We start from the raw sequence: 20,652 nt of genomic DNA, 5'->3' as shown, positions 1-20,652 counted from the left end.
TGCACAATAAGGTTTGCATGATTGATGGGTTTTGGAGGACACACTTGTCTTTTTTTGCAAAAAAATATATGACTAGCCACATCTTTCCCCTATGAGTGATTCATCCCCCACTTAAAAAATGATAGCACACTTTAAAATATGATTTTATGTAACCTCTTAGATTCACATTTGGAATTAGTTAAATCATAGAGGATGTCAATTAATGTGGTTTGGTTGATAGAATGATGTCTAGAGATTTAATGGGTGGAGTCCCATCTAGTAAAGAAACGCCCTCCAACTACGAAGAGATAGGATTAGGAGGTTTGGTGAATGCAAAAAAACATATAAATGTGTTAAAAGAAGGCAAAAACTATCTCTTCTCTCTCTCTTCAAAATAAAACCATTATGGTGTTAGAACTATGCGTTGTCATTGATGTCAAAGTTTCTAAGGGAGAATTTTAATTGATAATAAAGGTTGATCAATATTCTAATATTTGGAGTCATTTTAAATATAGAATATTGACACATATGTTATTAAAAACTACTTAGATGGATAGATCTTGAAAAACCTTTTCCAATTGTATATGGAAGTCTGAAAATTGCCAAGGGGTTTAGAAGTAGTCTCAGTTTGAAAATGAGTGAGTGATTTAGGGTCCAAATTCGGAATTAATTTGGTATTCCCAAAGTTGGTGCTAATTTGGCATTCATTCACAAATTTCATGTTGGGATATGATATCAAAAAGGAAAGATTCTAAGTTAATGGGTTCCACATATTGCCAAATAGTGTACTCCCCCCACCTTTGTTAATCATGAGTCACTCAATGGGGTCAACATTTTAATCACAACCTCCCATTCATTTAATAGAGTGAATCCATGACAATCAAGTGGAACAATACAAAGAGGTGCATGGGGTTTATTGTCTACAAGACAAAAAATACTGGAACTTCCCCGTTAAATTAAAGCACATAGGAGGGTCTACATTTTAATTTAGGTCATCCATTTATCCCTCAAACAAATAATCATCAGCCAAAATCATCTCTCATGGTTGAAAAAGCATGACTCAAGTGGTCCACGTGTGGTAGACAGATAACATATAGGTGGAAAGTGACATGGCAAGACCACATCAGAAACCTTGGACCCATAAATGATGTCAACATGATGATGACATGGTAACACTAGACTAGGACACCTAGCAGTCATTTTCAATGTTTTTATGTGGCCAAGTGGGATAACACTAGGTGACACATGGCACCACTAATGAGTCACTACGTGGCAAAAATGATTCAAGCATGACATCAACTTGAATTTGACAATCGAGAGTAAGAAAACCACGGAGTTTTCGTTAGAGTATGTCATATTTGGAAGCTCACTAAAACTAGCAGTGAAGTTAACTACAAGTATAGTGACTCTCCCAAATTTGACAATGAACTTGGCAATTTGTGCCATATTTAGCACTCTACCAAAATGAGAACCTATGTTAAACTCTGTGTAAACTTCAGAGTTTCATAAAACAATAATTTAACTCAGTTTTTCACCTCAAAACAAGCAAATAAGAGATCATAGATAAATTAAACACATCAAGATGATTAATCAATAATTGAAAATCAAGAAGAAAATAAGATCAAAACCTCAATTAAGCGTAAATTATGAGCAAACGATAGGTAAAGTTAAACACTAAAAATAATAACTCAAATTTCCTTATAAGACTCAAAGATTAAGCATAATATGTGAATCAGTGAAGGTATCCAAGTGTGAATCGAATCAAATACCAAAGAAGTATGTTATGTTGAAGGTGTTTTTAAGGTGATTTTATGAGAAATAAGTGATTTAATTTTGTGAAAGATAGGCCTTAATGATTTAAGTTTGAAATTGGATGAAATATTAATCAAGAAGGTCAAGCATGCTGGAGCTTGCAGTCTAGGGAGTTGGACTTTCCTTTTAGTAGTAGTGAATAAATTGGGGAGTAGGAGCTTCCTTCATGTTGGAGCCCAATAAACTAGCAAGTTGAAGCTTGCAACAAATTTCATCATAATACAAAAACTTTTCTAGTTTTCCTAGTTGGGTTTCCTTATTATATTATTGTCTCTTTATTTATGAATTGGTGTGCTTATTCTTATTATTTCAAGTATTATTTACTTGAGAAAAAGTTTTTTAAATTCTCACAATACTGATTCACCCCCCTTGCCTGAACACACCCCAACCCCCCCACCCCTCCCCTCCCAGTATTATTGTCCTAGTTTCTAACAATTGGAATCAAAGCCAAGTTACTTGAACATAATTTTAAGAGTTGGAAGAAAGACCGGGGACAATGGGAGACTAGGAAGGAGGCCACACCAATAGGGAACATATGTTCAATGGAATTAACTATAATTTTTGGAAGATAAGGATGAAGAGCTATATGAAATATCTTTGTGCTAATGTTTGGGACACCATTCAAGATGCTTATGAGATGCATCCATACATAACTACTACAAATAAGAAGCTTGAGTTTACATACAATGTCAAGATTATGAATGATATTCTTGCGAGCCTACCTAAATCAGAATTAGTGAAGGTCATGGATTGAAAAAATACAAAGAAAATATGGGAGAAGATGAGTAGTTGCTAGGTGACAACAAGGTAAATAAAGCTAAACCCTAGGGTGTTATAATGCAATTTGATTCTTTGAAGATGCATGATGATGAAGAAATTGAAAAGTTCTTTGTTAGAGTTGATGAAGTTGTAAATACCATAAAAGGGCTTGATGAAGAACTAAAGGAATCAGTGGTAGTTCAAAAGGTGTTCAAATTTCTTCCTAAGAGGTTTAATCCCAAAGTTTCAGCCATTGAGGAAATGATAGATCTAAACTGTATCATAATGGATCAATTGCTTGGTACTCTTACTACCTATAAGATGAGCATTTCAAAAGGAAAACATATAGAAAAGGAGTCAACCTTCAAATAAGACAAGAAGCCCAAGGAAGAACATGGTGACACATGTTGTGAATCAGATGAAGAGGAGGTTAAGTTCATGAGAAAGCTTAAGAGAGTCTCGGGAAAGTATATAGGTAAGCTACCTTATAAGTGCTTTAATTGTGGTAAAGTAGGTTAATATTATTTTAAGTGTCTGGATAAGAAGAAGAATGAACATGGAACCAATAATAAATATAGAAAGTTACAAAAGGAGAAAAAAACTAAAAATAAAAAAATTTACACTCAAGATACTAGTTCTTCAGAAGATGAATACAACCAATTTTCATATGAGGATAGAGCTCATGGAAACTCAAAGGAGCTCATGCCCATGTACATATGAATTTTAGAAGAATATTACGAGGATTCTGAAGAAGAATAATGTGAAGTTGACTTAGAAGGTGAGCTGATTAGTGGTCTAAAAGAGATTGAAAGATTGAGGAAAAAAAAGAATTTTTTGCCAAAAGGAACTCTGAAAGTGTAGCACCTATTTTACTAAAAATTGAAGATTAAAATAATATCCAAGACACTTTTCAAGAGTAGTTGATAGACAAAGAAAAAAGTTGTGAAAATCTTGAATGAGAGGTTGTCACTATGAGAAAAGAGTTGGAAATGACGAAAACTTAGCTGAGTTTAAATCAAGAATTCTCTAAGGGGATTAGCAGTCTAAATGAAATATTAAGTGATAAGAGATCCCCTCAAATAAAAATTAGCTTATGTTTTGAAGGAGAAATGAGTTCAGATGCAGTGGAAAAGGGTAAGAAATCCATTACTTTTATTGAATCTATAAGAGGATCAACCAAAAATTAACCACAGTAGCAGCAAAAGGAAAAGAATGAAACAACCAATACAAATTTACATTAGCAAGAAAGAAGTAATAAAGGAAAAAAAACATTGAATATAGGCAATAACCAAAATTATCCACGAGTTCAAAAAAGATACATTTTACCTTAGAGGAGAAATCAACAAATACCTATTGTACCACAAAGGGGAAGGAGACAAGATATTTTTAGTCAAAATGCTCCTAGGTATGAAAACATCTTTCTAGACTATTATTTTACTTGTACAACTATGGGCATTGAAAGATACATCTTAACGATATTATTTAAGTAGGTTTGATAAGAGTTGGCTATGGCACAAGAGGCTGGGACATCTAAATTTGTTCAGATTTTAAGGATGGTAAGAAAATTGTAGTTAGGGACCTACGAAATATCTCTAAGCCTGGAAATATTATTTGCAAATCACACTAGATTGGTAATCATGTGGTTATACCTTTCAAATCAAAGGAGAACTTGAGAACCGAGCCCTTACATTTAGTACATATGGATCTATGTGGACCATCAAGAATGAAGACACCTATAGGTAAGTTATACTTCATTCTAGTCATTGATGATTATAGTAGGTTAATCTGGGTTGCATTGTTTAAGAAAGAAATCAAAACCTTTTGAAAAAATCCAAAACTTTAAGGCTATGGATGAGAATGAGACATTTTGTAGAGTCAACTGGATAAGATCAGACAATGGTGGTGAGTTCACCTCCAAGGAATTTAATGATTATTTCAAAGATCATGGAATTGATAGACAATTTACAATACTAAAACTCCACAACATAATGGCATGGAAAAGAGAGCCAACAATTTTATCCAAAAAATCATTAGAATTATGATGAGTGAACGAAACCTACCATAGAGAGTTTGGGTTGAAGCAATACATACATTATGAAAACCCCACCCAAATTCCCCGTACATGCTGCAGTGTAAATATATTATAAAATATTTTGCAACAATTGAAATTAAAAAAATAAGGGGACTGAGTCAAGTGACATAGATTTCAAAGTTTGGAAGGATGTTGCTTTCTTGGGACATTGTTGTTTCTTATGCAAAAAGAAACCTAAAATGCAGGACAACCATTAAAGATTGGCTAGTGTATGAATTGAGGAAGGATCTCCTGAAATTAAATGAACTACAAGAGGAAGTATGCAAGCCCATGTTACTTGAGAAACAATTACAAGAAATAAAGGACATGAATTTTATGGAGAGATTGCACACTAGAGACTAGCAAGGATGCATCATTAATGGTGGCCGAGTAGGAGGCCAAGAAAAAGTGAGACTTGAAAGAGGGAGGGGACACATACAGATGGGCAGGAGGGAGACAGAGACAAGCGAATTGTGGTATCGAGGAAACAAGGTTCAGTAAGAATTTGCAGTAGAAAATGATGAAGAAAAGAGAAGGTAATTGGCTCTCGATCCCTAGAGACTGTGGGTTGAGTCCCTAGTCTTTGGAGCACTGTAATAGCCTTGGGTCCCTGGAGGCTATGTGTTGAGATTCCCTACAGCCTTGTAACAGCTTTGGTCCTTGAAAGCTGTGGGTTTAGAAAGAGGTCTCTGGAGCACTATAACAACTTGGGTCCCTAAATGTTGTGGTTTGGGATGGAATCTCTGGAGCCCTATAACAACTTGGGTCCCCTGGAGGCTGTGGTTTGAGATAGAAGACTCTAGAACCTTGTAATAGCTTGGGTAGAGACCATCCTGAAGCAGAAGATGAGGAAGAGAAGAATGAATACGTGTGGCTACCCTAATGGAATAATGGATTTTGGACTCCCTATAAGGGGGTGAATCACTTTGTGAGCACTTGGGGGTGAGGTTGGGCACCTCTGGACTCTCATTGTTGAACAAGCAAGTAGTTAATTAGTGGGATTGAGGAAGGAGTGTTGACGTTTTGTAGCATCAGATGTTCTATAGCCATGAAATTTGGTGGAGAGGCTAAGGAACATGAGATCTCCAAGACCCAGAAATCGTTTGGAGAAACTCCACCTAGATGAAGAGGTATTAAAATAATTAATATTTTTAATGAGTTCCTAAGTCTAAACTTAGGAATAATAAAATATTAATGTGTATTGATATAAAATGGGTGAGAAAGTTCTAAGTGATGATGATCAAGCCAAATATAATATTATTCATTGATTAGGGACTTAATCTCGATCGTTGAATCATCAACTGGAAAAGTATAAGAGGAGGCTTAAGGGTTAGCTGGAGATATACCAAGAAAGATCAGTCAATTCGATTTTCTAGGGCTGGGGTTACTGAGGAAATTGAGTTAGTAATCAGTTGCAGTGAGGGGAAGTTTAGCAAGGTATTTCGATCCAAGGATAAATAATACCTAGCAGATATGCAATGAAGTGCCAAGAGAGACAACATAGGCCCAAGAAGGGATAATGCAAAGGCTAAAGGAGGCAACGCAGAGGGCCATAGAGGCTGATGCAGAAGCCATAGAGGCTGTAAAAGGGATGAAAAGTGCTTCAGAAGCAGTTCTGGGAGATTATGTGGGGAAGACTAGGAGTTGATCAACAAATCCTGAGCCGGGAGAGGGCGACGCAGTTCCAGAGTAGTGCTTTGAGCAACTTTCACTGTCCAGAACAAGGAACAGTTAGAGTCACTATGGGGTTGATCAATCGGTTGTTGATTTTATTGAATATCTATCTCCAGAGAGAGGTACTACTAAAAAGAGTATTCTTTTAAGGGTGAGCCATTTCTGGCACCCTAGTTGTATTCAAAAATCTACTTAATAAAACAAACCCTCATATATGTTGCACTGGTTTTCCCGCATTGGGTTTTTTCATGGGAGATTGTCCAAAAATAATGGTGTCACTTGTGTTATTATTTATGTTTACTTCAGTGCATGATATATGTCTCTGTGAAGACTACATAGGTGTTTACTTTGATATTTATGCAATTAAATAACTTGTTAATGTAAAGAACAAGTAGATGATAGTAAACCAGAAATTGCAGTAGGGGTTTTTGTTGTGTTAGATTCAAGAATTTTTACATGGTATTAGAGGGATTGCATATCATAGGTGACTAAAGGAATCAATCGAGAAATATGAGAATTTGCAGTAGGGAAGCATTTGTCCCGAGAGCAATGTTGTTCCAGAGCTAGAGACGTAGAAGGGAGAGTGGCGCAAAGCAAAGAAGTTGATGTTGAGGCTCACGTAGTGCCTGCGTCAGCATTCTAAGCCAAGAGAGGAAGACACAGTAGCTGGGAGGTGCCAACGCAATAGTTGCGTCATCTGTCCAAGTTAACATAGAGGCAGAGGAGGGTAGATCAGGCCTATGAAGTGCCAAGTCATCTTTCTCAGCCAGGAAGGATTGACATTCTAGCAAGGAGGAGATGATCTAGCTCTCACTGTGAGTGCACAGAGCCAGAAGGGTTCAAATTATTTAGTTTTCAGGGCTAAGGGAGTTGTGCAGATTTTAATTTGAGGAGCTGGTGGGATGTTGTTTCTGTTGATGCAGAGTAATTTCTAAGGATACTAAACCAAGGTAGAGGGAAGCACTACCTCAATGGATTTCTAGCCAAGAAATCTAGATCGAGGTTACAGTGGAAAAGGAGGATTGGAGAGCTATGATTTTATAGTTGGTCGGAGGATTTACAAGAGGGAAATCAGGACTCAGAGGGAGTGTAGAGAAGAGGAGCATAGATGGTAGTGAACGGATTGAGGGATTAGGACAGATTGGACAAGGCTTCCAATTTTTTCATCTGGAAGGCCAGGATCTTGGTAATCTTGGATAAACATCACATCAAGGACTATGCCTTGAAAACCGTAGTTGTCCCAGTTGACCCTAATGTAAATGATAAGTATGAGGAGGCTGAGGTGAAGGTGAAATGCATGATTTGAGATGGGGTCAAGGATCATGTCATACCACACATTGCTAAGAAGAACACAACAAGAGATATGCGGCAAACGTTGACCACCTTATACCAGGGCTCTTTCGTGCAGTGGAAGATGTTATTAGAGAATCAACTGAGGTCATATCAAATGCAGAAAGGAGAGGAGATAGATCCGTTCCTTCTCAGGTTGCGAGGAATTTGTGACCAGCTTACTTTTGTGGGGTCTACACTAGATCGAGATTTTATGGTTAGGACTGCTTTGAATTCAGTCTCTGAGGACTGGAGACGTTTGTCCAAAGAATTTTGGGCAGAGTGACTCTCCCTAGTTGAGAGGAGATGTGGGCAACTCTTTGACAGGAAGAGATCAGGAGGTTTACTAAGGAGGGAAGTAGCAGTAAGGGAGTTCGAATCAAGAAAGAGGAGGAGGATACAACTCTAGCATCTGCGAGACGGCAAGGGGCTCAGAAGAGGAAGAAGAAATATATCTCCAAGGTCAAGTGCTTCAATTGTGGGGAGCTGGGACATTATACCTCTCAGTGCCCTAGGAAGAAAGGCGAGGGAGAAGCTTCTGACTCAAAGGTTGCCACAGCAAAGGCAGAGAAGTATGTCAAGACTGATGATGATTGTGCCATGAGTGATCATGTGCCTCTAGAGAAGAGCTGGGGAGACATAGAGCTATAGTCGAGAGGACTATCGAAGAAAAGGGCCAGGATCCTTGAGGTGCCAAAAGGAGCCCTTAAGGATAGTAGCACAATGGCATGTGTCAGGTGGAGTAAGGTGTGATGGAGCAACAAGGCAGTGCTAGAGTGCATACGTTTGTAGCAGCGCAGTGGAGGTTGCAGCAGTGCGAGAGGCACATAAAAGGTTGCAGCAACGTAGTGGGAGAAGAGGGAGCACATGTTAGCAACATAGGTAGCTTCAGCATCATGAGGCTTCCACATTGACCAAGATGTCAGTATTTGGGTGAAGTCAGTTACTTACTTCTCGGTAACTGAGTTGCATTGCAACAGTTAGCAGTGGCAATGCTATGGGCAGCATGATGCAACATTTTGAGAGGGAGATGTAGTATAGATGTAGCAGTGGTAGTGGCAGTGTCATGGGCAATAGTATAGGAAGAAATAGTGTAATGGATGTGGGGTAGAAGGCCTAGCATCGTCACAGAGGACCGATGTAGAGGATCAGTGTGATGCTTCTATGGTGAAGCATTACTAGAGCACATTCCTTACTACGAGGGAGTGTTTATTTTAGTAGCATTGGATGTGCTCTAGCCATGAAATATGGTGAAGAGGCTAAGGCATATGAGATATCAAAGACCCAAAAATTGTTTGGAGAAATTCCACCCAGATGAAGAGATATTAAAATAATCAATATTTTTAATGAGTTCCTAAGTCCAAACTTAGGAAATTAAAATATTAATGTGTATTAATATATAATGGGTGAGAAAGTTCTAAGTGACGAGGATCAAGGTATATCTAATCTTAGTTGTTGATTAGGGACTTAATTTCAGTCGTTGAATCATCAACAGGAAAGGTATAAGAGGATGCTTGAGGGTCAAGTGGAGATTGTTATGAAACCAGCTTCAAGAAAGATAGAAAAGATAGATCAACGCCTTAGAATTCAGCCTCTTCGAGGGGGAAACCTCCTTTACATTACATAAATGAACAATTCTTGGATGATACAAATGAAAAACCTCCTTTCTATATATAGGAGTCTAAGGAGTCACAATATAACCCAGCTGACCTAATAATAATAATATAAAGCCACAAAAATAACAATAGAGGGATTCTATGGGGCATAGTAATAACAATATGGGGACAATAGGGGCACAAAAATATTAATAAGGGGTGCAAGTAGAATAGTAATGGGGTAATCACTAGTATTATAGGGACCCAACATGCCCCTCTCCTTCAAAAAAGTGTTGTCCTCAATGCTTGACTAGTTTTGGATGCTTTTGTATAAAATTTTCATCCCCCCACGTCGAATCTTCAGCGGATAAGTTCTTCCACTTGATAAGATACTCCAAAATTGATCGATTTCCTAGCTGTCAAGTTCTTGTTTCTATGGCTGCTTCTGGTTCCAATATAATTTTTCCTTCCTCATCAAGTTCTGGCAATATTGTTTGAACTGGAAGCTTGTCGTCTATAACCTTCTTTAAACATGAAACATGAAAAACTAGGTGCAATCGAGAAGCTGCAGGAAGCTCCAATTTGTATGCCATCGTACCAATCTTTTGCAACACCTTGTACGGACCATAATACTTTGGTGATAATTTATTATCCTTCTTAGCTTGCTTGAGAGACATTTGCTTATATGGTTGTAGCCGTAGGAATACCCAATCACCTACATCAAATCTTATTTCGCTGCGATGTTGATCTGCCTGTTGTTTCATTCTATTCTATGCCAACACGAGGTTATCCTTTAAGATTTGGAGGACTTGTTGTTGATGTTCGATGCGATGTTCTACTGCTTGAACCTTAGAATTTTCTCTTAGATATGATGTGATGGATGGTGGCTAATATCCATAAAATGCCATAAATGGGGTCATTTTTGTTTCTTTATGGAAGGAAGTGTTATACCACCATTCAGCCAGATGCAACCATTTGACACATTATGTCTGTTTATCAGATACAAAGTAGCGAAGATATCCTTCCAAACATTTTTTTACTATCTCAGTTGCCCATCAGATTGAGGATGATAAGATGAGCTATGAGCTAATTGAGTACCAAGACAAGAAAATAATTTTGTCCAAAAATTTCCAGTGAAAATGGGATCTCTGTCACTTACAATAATCTTTGGGTTTCCATGTAGCTTTTGAACTGTTTCCATAAATGCAGTAGAAATTGTACTGGCTTTAAATGGATGTGATAATGCACAAAAGTGTGCATACTTGGTAAGTCTATCAACTACCACCATGATGACACTCTTTCCCTCAGACCTGGGTAAACCTATGATAAAATCCATTGAAACCTCCTCCCAACGTTGCCTTGGAATGGATAAAGGTTGTAATAGACCCGGTGTCTTAATTTTGTCAACTTTATTTTGTTGGCAAACCAAACATTCCGCCACAAATTTTTGAATATCTGATTTAAGTCCATCCCAAAAAAAATCCTTCTTAACCCTATGGTATGTTTTTAAAAATCCTGAGTGCCCTCCTAAGGGAGAAGTGTGCAATTCCATAAGAATCTTTTGTTTCAGCTGGGAATTCTTACAATGGTATAAGCGATCTTTGTACCATAATGAATCATTTTGCCAACTAAATGTATTAGATGTACTGGAATCCTGTTGTAACTTTCGAATAAGTGCCCAAACTTCTTCGTCATTCTTCCATTCCTCCCTTGCTTCGTTTATCCAATCTGGTTGGATAATAGAAATGGCGCACAACAATGCTTCCACATACTCATCCTTTCTTGAGAGTGCATCTGCCACCACATTTTGCTTCCCTTTTTTGTAGATGATTTCAAAGTCATAACCCAACATCTTTGTGACCCACTTTTGTTGCTCTTCAGAGGATAATCTTTGTTCTAAAAAGTATTTAAGGCTATCATGATCCTTTTTTACCTTGAAGTGTCTTCCCATTAGGTAGGGCCGCCATTTCTTAAGTGCATGGAGTATTTCCAGAATTTCCTTCTCATAAATAGCTTTGTGTAAAAACTTTCCCTTGATTGGACGACTTTCAAAAGCAATGGGTCTTTCATCTTGCATTAAAACAACACCAATTCCATTTCCTGAAGCATCACATTCCACAATAAAGGTTTTTGTGAAGTCTGGTGTAGCTAAGACTGGCGCTTGGCACATTGCCTCTTTAAGATGTTCAAAGGCCTTTGTTGCTTCTGGAGTCCATGAAAATGCATCTTTCTTCAATAATGTTGTTAGAGGTGCTGCTATTCTCCCATAATTCTTAACAAACTTGCAATAATACTCTGTCATCCCGAGAAATCCTCGCAGATGCTTTATGGATATGGGGATTTTCCATTCCTTAATGGCTTTAATTTTGCTAGGGTTTACCTTAACTCCTTCATGAGATACAATATGACCCAGATATTCCACCTCTTGTACTCCAAAGAAAAATTTGGCTCTTTTTGCATATAATTGTTTCTCCTCCAATAGTTGTAGCACCCTATCAAAATGTTCAACATGATCCTTCCAAGACTTGTTGTAGATTAGTATATCATCAAAAAATACTAACACAAATTTTCTAAGGAATGGTTTGAAAATGGAATTCATCAAACCTTGAAATGTTGAAGGTGCATTGGTAAGGCAAAAAGGCATGACCAAAAATTCATAATGACCCTCATGAGTTCTAAATGTTGTTTTCTGAATGTCTTCAGTCTTCATTCTGATTTGATGATATCCTGAACAAAGATCCAACTTGGTGAAGTAAATTGATTCATGCAATTCATCCAGTAATTCATCAATGACAAGAATGGGAAACTTATCTTTAATAGTGAGCTTGTTGAGCTCCCTATAATCTGGACACATGCGACATGATCCATCCTTCTTGTGCACCAATACTACTAGAGAAGAGAAAGAACTTTTACTCGGTTGAATTATACCAGCCTCTATCATTTCTGCAACCATACGTTCAATTTCACTCTTTTGGGCATAGGGATATCTGTATGGCCTAATGTTTGGAGGAACACTTCCTGGAATCAGATGAATAGCATGATCATGATCATGCATAGGTGGGAGACCTTTGGGAGTCTCAAATACCTTGGAATGATTGTCGAAGACTTTTTGGAGATCTGGAGAAATAGATGATTCCAATGTGGAAACATCTAGCGAACATAATTGTGCAATTAACCTCTTTATTACTCTTTTAGAAGCTTTGTCATACCGTTAGAGCTAATTATCTTTCCCGGTTTCCCTACAGTACTGCTTAATTCAACTTCCTTCCTTTCACAGAAAATTTCATGAAAAGTTCTTGAAAATTAAAAGCTATTGTACCCAAGGATTGTAGCCATTGGAATCCTAGTACAACATCAGCACCTCCCATTGGAATTGAAAGCATTGGGCTAGTCAATACATATTCTCCCATGGATAGCTTGATATTATGGCACTTTCCAGAGAAATTTATTGTTCCTCCATTTGCAACCATCACTTGACATTCTAGTGCTAGATATAAGAAGCAATTCAATTCTTTTGCTACCTTACAATGAATAAAATTGTGGGTACTTCCTGAATCAATCAACACTATTACCTTTTTCTTCTTGATTTGTCCTTCTATGATGGTTTGAGGAGTGGTAATTCTTACCAATGCATTACAAGATATGGTCGGATTCATTTCTTCTTTATCTAGGCTTTGTTCTTGGAGTATATCCTCTTCTTTTAACATTTCTTGCTCATTTTCTTCTTCCTCTTCACAATCTATGTAGAATAATTTCTTCTCAGCACACTTACGACCTTTAGTGTATTTTCTATCACAACTGTAACAAAGACCTTTTGCTCTTTTTTCTTCCAATTATTGTGGTGTCAACCTTATAGGTTTTGGAAGACTAGGGGCAACAACACTTCTGTCTTTATAGTTGTGAGTGGTATGCTTCCTGGTTACCATAATTTTGCTTTCCATTTTTCTTGCTAACCTGAATGGCTTCTCTAATGAATCAGGTTCCCAAAGGCGAACATCATGTTGGATATTATCCTTTAAAGACCCTATGAACACATCAATCCTATGCTCCTCTGGAATATCTTTTACCCTTATGTTCAATTTTTGGAACTCCTCAATGTGTTCCATTATTGAACCCTTTTGTTTGAGACTTATCAATTGGCTAGAAAAAGTGTTGTTTTTTGTATCCTCATAATGTGCTATCAATTCTTCCGTAAAAATTTCCCAAGTGATAAATTGTTTATAAGAGAAAATCCATTGATACCATACAAACTGATTTGGTTCCAAATATAAAATTGCAATACATACCTTTTGTGTGTTTTGCACATTATTGAGATCGAAAAATTCCTCCATCTGTAATATCCATGTTGCGGGATCCTTGCCATCAAACTTCCTCATATCGATTTTTGGAATTTGGTGGGTCTTCGATCCCACATTAGAGTCTATGATATCATGATTAACATTTCTTTTGTTCGCATCATGAGTTTCCTTTACTACCTTTTCACCATTAGTAAGTATTCCTTGTAGAAAATTTGTCAAATATGTCTTCAAATCTGCCATGCCTGTCTTCAAATTTGTGTTCAAATCTATCTTCAAATTGTCCATCTTAGCTTCCATGCCATTCATCTTAGCTTCCACGCCATTTATCTTAGCTTTTGTTAACTTTTGTGAGAGTGACATTTGTTGCACTTGTTCTTGTAATTTTGATATATCATGTAGCATTTCTTCCTCTTCTTCATGAGTCATGCTAGAGCTTTCAGGTTCCTTACTAGGTGTTTGCATTTTCTTTCCTCGGGGCATCAGTTACTGATAATAATGCTCTACTATGCCCTTTGAATTTCTTCAAAATAATTTTTCAAACCAAGCTTAAGCAAGAATTTAAAATAATATACACACCTTTTTTCACTTTGTAGGAGCTCGATATTGCCTCTGATATATCTTTGTACATTCAAATCATCTAGTTCTGAAATTGTGACCTATAGTAGCCCTCTTTGTCCTCTTTCCAATGCCACCAGTCTGATCCAAATTGGATTCTCCAAGGAAGAGTTATGTGAAATCTCCCACAGTGACCTGATTATAGACTAGTTCAGTAGAGCGAAATTGTACGACGTGCCACGAGTCACTATTTCGACCTTTGGATCTGAAAAATATATACAAGAAACTACAATCCGTCCTATTTCTATACCTACTTACGAAATTTCAATCCGATGCTCAGAGAGAAAGTTATGACGAATTTCCCCAGGTCACCTGTTTGGAATGTAATTCAGGAGTCTACAAAAAGACCAACTTCTTCAGATCATATCTCTGCAAATGTAGCGCGAAAAGCTCTAAAATTGAAACTCGAGCTTCAGCGCGATGTCTTCTCAAATGGGTTTTTTGTTTAGCTTCTGAAATGTCGCAGAAAAAAGTTATAGTGAAAATTCCATGATGACCTGTTTGGAGCAGCGAAACCCTAGAATCCAAAGCTCTTATACCAAATGTTATGAAACCAACTTCAAGAAAGATAGAAAAGATAGATCAACGCCTTATAATTCAGCCTCTTCGAGGGGGCAACCTCATTTACATTACATAAATGAACAATTCTTGGATCATACAAATGACAAAACCTCCTTTCTATATATAAGAGTCTAAGGAGTCACAATATAACCCAACCGACCTAACAATAATAATATAAAGCCACAAAAATCACAATAGAGGGATTCTATGGGGCACAGTAATAACAATATGGGGACAATAAGGGCACAACAATATTAATAAGGGATGCAACTACAATAGTAATGGGGTAATCACTAGTATTATAGGGACCCAACAGAGATACACCAAGAAAGATCATCCAATTCGATTTTCTGGGGCTACGGTTGCTGAGGAAATTGAGTTAGTGATTAGTTGCAGTGAGGGGCATTTAAGAAAGAGATTTTGATCCAAGGCTAAAGAATACATAGCAGAGAGGCAATGAAGTGCCTATAGAGACAGCCCAGGCCCAAGAAGGGAAGATGCAGAGGTTGAAGGAGGCAGTGCAGAGGACGCAGAGGGCCATAGAAGCTGATGAAAAAGCCGCGGAGGCTGACGCAAAGGACACATATGGCTTCAAAGGAAGCATTGAGAGATTCTATGGGGTAGACTGAGAGCTGATCAGTAGATCCTGAGACGGGAGAGGGTGACGCAGTTCTAGAGTAGTGCTTGGAGCAACTTTCGCTGTCTAGCACAAGGAACAGTTAGAGTCACTATGGGGTTGATCATCGGGTCACTGATTTGTTGGAATATGTGTCTCCAGAGAGAGATACTAATACCAAAGATATTCTCTGAAGGGTGAGCCATTGATAGCACCCTAGTTGTATTCAAAAATATTCTTAATAATACAAACCCTCATATATGCTGCACCAGTTTTCCCACATTGGGTTTTTCTGGGGACGATTGTCCAAAAATAATGGTGTCCCTTGTGTTATTGTGTTATTGTTTATGTTTACTTCAGTGCATGATCTGTGTATCTGCGAATGTTGCATTTTTTTTTAATTCGATATTTATGAAATTAAATAACTTGTTAATGTAAAGAACAAGTAGGAGATAGTAAACCATAAATTGCAGTAGGGGTTTCTGTTGTGCTAGATTCAGGAATTTTCACAGGAAGTCCTATGGAGTCCTGGATCAGTGGAAATTGGTGTGATATTTCTTGAAGTAAGCAACACCCCCTAGACTTTGGAATATGGCTTAGGGCTGATGGCCGCAAATGAGTGTGGCTACAACTATCTATTGTTGGGTGGAGAGTCCTTGTTCCAAACTCAGTTGCCCTACATGCTCAAAGATAAGTATGTGTGTATGTTGTTTATATTTTAATGAATCATATTACTGTGTTCTAGATTTAGGGAAGACTTGATTTTACTTACATACTTGGTACATCCCCATGGGGATATGTTACTGTGATTTATGTATATGTGTGTGTGTGTGTGTTGAATATATGGATGTATGTGTGTAAAAGTTGGAAATAAAATGTGTGTAACCATTGCTAATGGTAGGAACATATTACCTAATACATAAGAGGCATAAGAAATCGCATGATAATAAAGACCAAGCCACAATGTTGTGTTGAGTCTAGATTTATATACATCTTTATTATTGGGAGGTGCAACACTTAAATAACTTATTAAGAAAGAGATATAACAGATTACAAATCACTGCAAAGTCATGGGAGTTCAGATTAACACTTGAAGAATAGTGGGTTCTCAGACACTTTTTATTAATATGAATATTCCATGGAAGACCCTTTGTATAGTAGGGTCTATATTCACTTGTGAATCCTTTGTCATTAAGTTACAGGTTGTTGTGTTACAAGGAAAGCACTGCTTTAATCTCAAAGGGAGTTTTTCCCTAGTAATGGTTGAGTCACCAACTTTACTTGAATGTCCTTCAGCCTTGCATTTTAAACTGGCTAAATAGTTGTTGTTGGCATCTTAGGGTGGTTGTCGAGCCACCTGATGACTCTGCATATCGGTATGGATTTGTTTGCAGGCCCGACATAGGGTTGGGTACCATCGGCATGTGACAAGAGAGGTGGGAACCTCTCAAGAATCTGTGCCAATTTTGTGTTAGGTAAACCACACAAGAGCGCTTAGGCCTCCCTATGTGGCATTCCCTCCCCATGGGAAGGAAAGCCTCACTGGCCTGGAACTCGCTAGAGAATTTATCACTCAAGCTCAAGAGGGATAACATCATAAATTTCCCAGGAAACCAAGGGAACATTTATGAAACCATGAAGCACGTATGGGATCTACCAAATTCCTGATAAATAGCCATAGTCGGTAAGGCTAGTATGAAGAACCTTGAGCGATGGCAGAACTTGTAGTCGGGAAGGATATCGAGCTCTTCGTGTAAGGAAGTACACAACACAAAGTCACGATCCTTTGACTGAGTCATGGTGGGAATGAGAATTATAATCTTCTTGTGGTAAAAAGGAGTGAGGCCATGAACTTAAAAGAGAATTTGGGCTAATCTTTTCCTTTGAATGGTCAAAACCCTAGTCAAGGGAGGCTTTCGGTTCCCTAACATGATTGGTTAGAAGGATGAGGAAAAAAGGTGATAGAGTTTAAATTTGGAGGATACTTTGAATTAGAGCCAAGGACTTATTAGAAAAAGGATTCCGGGGTTACGTCGAGAAATGATGACGAAGATTTCTCTATCACCCAGATTTGTTAGGTGGGGAAGCTGCCAGAGGTGGCCACCCTAGAAACTCTGAAGGTAAGAACCCTGTGGAGTTGTGGAAATGATTTCTTGAAGGGTTTTGGGTTTGAGGGTTCCCATTCACTACGTGAGGCCTGGTGTTAGTCCAGTCGCTGAGGGATCCTTCACTCTTTGTAGCTCAGACATGTGGTCCCATCGTTAGAGTGGAGATGACATCAACATGGCATCTTGAGGGACACATGCACCTCTTGCAGGTTGGCACATGGTTGGATGATGTTGGCATGACATAACCCAGGCAATGGTTAGACCCTGAAGGTCGGAAACCTCGTAAATGCAGATGGTTGAATGGTTAGACCCTGAAGGTCGGAAACCTCGTAAATGCAGATGGTTGAATGTCTTAGGGAATCACAGGCACATTGGAGTTGTGGGGCCACAAGGACAATTGTGGATATCACGTGGAAGATTATGTGGCTCCTTGGAACAACAGAAGCCCATAACCACTGCAGAAGTAATATCGAGAGATATGGGTATCAGGATGGATGGCGAGACCCACACCGCGTGGTAAGGCATTAGCGAGAGATCTGGCCATTGTTACAGAGACATGACACATCATTCAGGCGAATTGGATCATGGGGGGAACCTCAACTTGAATTCTCAATGTGTTCTGAGGGTCTAAAAAACGTGACACATCAGTCACACGGTCAGATTCTAGGGGGGAATATCAAATTCAAAATCGAGTTGTCGAGAGGGCCCCAGAGCTACACCTCATTAGTTAGCGAGAGAAGAAAATAATAATAATAATAGAAATATACGTTAATATTATTACCCCATTCCTCAATGTGAAGGGGTCGAGTAGGTTACATACATTAGTTGTGATTTTGAACAAAGCACACTTTAGACCAAACAATGATAAAACCTCACCTGAGCTTTGGTATGGTAGACTAGCTATAGTTAAGCATTTCATCGTATTTGGGAGAAAGTGTTACATCGAGAACAATGATGATGAGAAGCTTGGCAAGTTTGATGCAAGAGGTGACGAAGTTATTTTTCTTGGGTACTCTTACAATAGTAAAGGGTACACATGCTACAACAAGAACTCAAGAAGGACAATTGATTGTATTAATGTCAAAATTGATTTAATCAGATTAATATGACTACATTTGCTAAGCAAAACTCGGTAAAATCCTTCTGTCCGTGACTACTTGATAATCATTCAAAACTGCGTTGGGTCAATTGATGTGTTCATGACTGTTTTTCTGCAGATTTTCCATTTCCGTGAGTTTTTCGAATTTGGGATGTTTTTCTGTACGAGGGGATGAAGACGATTTTCAGAGTGGGTTTGTCTCTACTCAAATTCTTTCATGACCATATGTAGAAATTTCCTTTTGAGAGTCTCTTACAATTTATGCGAGAATTCCCAAAGGAGGATTTAGATACAAACACTCTCATTACAGTGGCTGATTCTTTTGAGATAAGAAGAGGTTACAAGAACTGGAGTTGGATTGGAGTTGGATTATATGGTAAAAATGGATCAAACATCGACTTCGAGTGATGGATGGACCTTCATTAATTCAAATAATAAAAGGTCAGCAAATGGTATTCAAATTTAACATAAATAGTCTCCAATGGATGGATCTAATTAACATGCTTCGTTAGATTAAGAAAGCAAGGCTAGAGAGTCATCAATCATGATTAATTCACATCATATGTTTAAGAAAGTGAGCGTAGAGAATAAGTGTTATGATGTAGTTTAGTTTTGTTTTGTTTTGTTTTTTTTTTATTATTATTATTATTAGACTAGTTTTAGGGTAACATAGAGTGAGCGAGACATAGGTCTATTCTTATTCCTAGTTTAACATGAGTTTTTCTCTTCTTTCATGTGTAACTAAGTTACAGAAAATTTATAATCTTTCTAACCTTGGTTTATAATTGGCATTAGGTATTAATGTCAAAGTATTATAATTAATATTAATTATTTTTTATTTATTCATAATATGTTAGAATGGGTATGGTGATTAAATATGTTTTAGTTTTTTGTTTTCTACACATTAAAGTGCAGCTTATTAAAATTTTGACTTTGTTAAAAATTTTAACAAAAATAGTGGATGTTAAGATCAATCATTAAACATTGCTCCTGAAATAAATTATAGCAACAAAAATCCAAAAAGAAAACTAGAACTTAATTGAGTCAAAACTTGATAAAGCAGTGTGAACTTAATTGAGTCAAAACTTGATAAAGCAATGTGAAACACCTATGTAAGATTACAAACTCATGAAAATTATCTGAAACAAAATGATATAGCAATGTGAAATTATCAAGAGATTCTATTTTCTCCATCTTGAGAACATCATGGAAATACTGAAAAACCAAATTAGAATCGAATATAAAATTTCAAGCCAAATACTGAAAAACACATCATTCCTATAACAACAATTCAATTCCAATTATCATGTAGATAGATGGCTGCTTCATTTTCAGATGGCATTGGTAGCTCCAAATTCGCTCTTCATTCTTGTAACACAAGGATTGTGAATTATAATTCCTTCATCTAAAGGCATTGTGGAAGCCTCCTTGACATATATTAAAGTCCAGGTTAAAGACAAACTAACAATTCCATTCTATTTTGTTGAATCTAGGTGTCTAGGCATATGAGATGGTCACTTCATTTACTGAAAAGGCAGGGACTTGCTGCCATGTAACTTTGATAATTTATATTCTATGTTGATTTGATAGACAATCTATAAAACAAGTTTGATTTCTTCACATACATATCCTTTTGTTTTCAGAATATTATAATTTTCTTGACAAATTCAACTATTAATTTGGAAGAAAAAACTTAAATTTCAATTTAGCAATCAAAATATGCCAAGAGTTTTCATCTTCTCTTCTTTGTGGAAGCTGGTCCTTGTTCTTAGACTCTCCAATTTAGGACAGCTTCATATATGTAATTTCAAGCTTACTATATTATTTTCATAAAAATATAGTTACTTTATTATTAATATAATATTATAGTAATATTATAAATTTTAGTTTTATTATTTATATTAATTTATTATTAAATATTTATATCATTGCAATAAGAATTAATAAATAATAAAAATTCATAGATACACATTAAATAGTAAATTAATTATTGAATAATCATAATTATTTTTACATGTTGTTTATGGAATATTATTTAATTATAAAATATTAAAAAACATATAAAAAGGTAAATCAATTATTGTATCCTCTTAATCCTTCTTAATATTTGATTTATTGAAAACCACCTTCTCATTT

This window comes from Pinus tabuliformis, chromosome 5_2 (assembly GCF_031772625.1).
Source record: "Pinus tabuliformis cultivar Carrire ecotype Pingquan chromosome 5_2, CPIR1, whole genome shotgun sequence".
Taxonomy (NCBI): domain Eukaryota; kingdom Viridiplantae; phylum Streptophyta; class Pinopsida; order Pinales; family Pinaceae; genus Pinus; species Pinus tabuliformis.
This window is presented reverse-complemented; position numbering follows the sequence as displayed.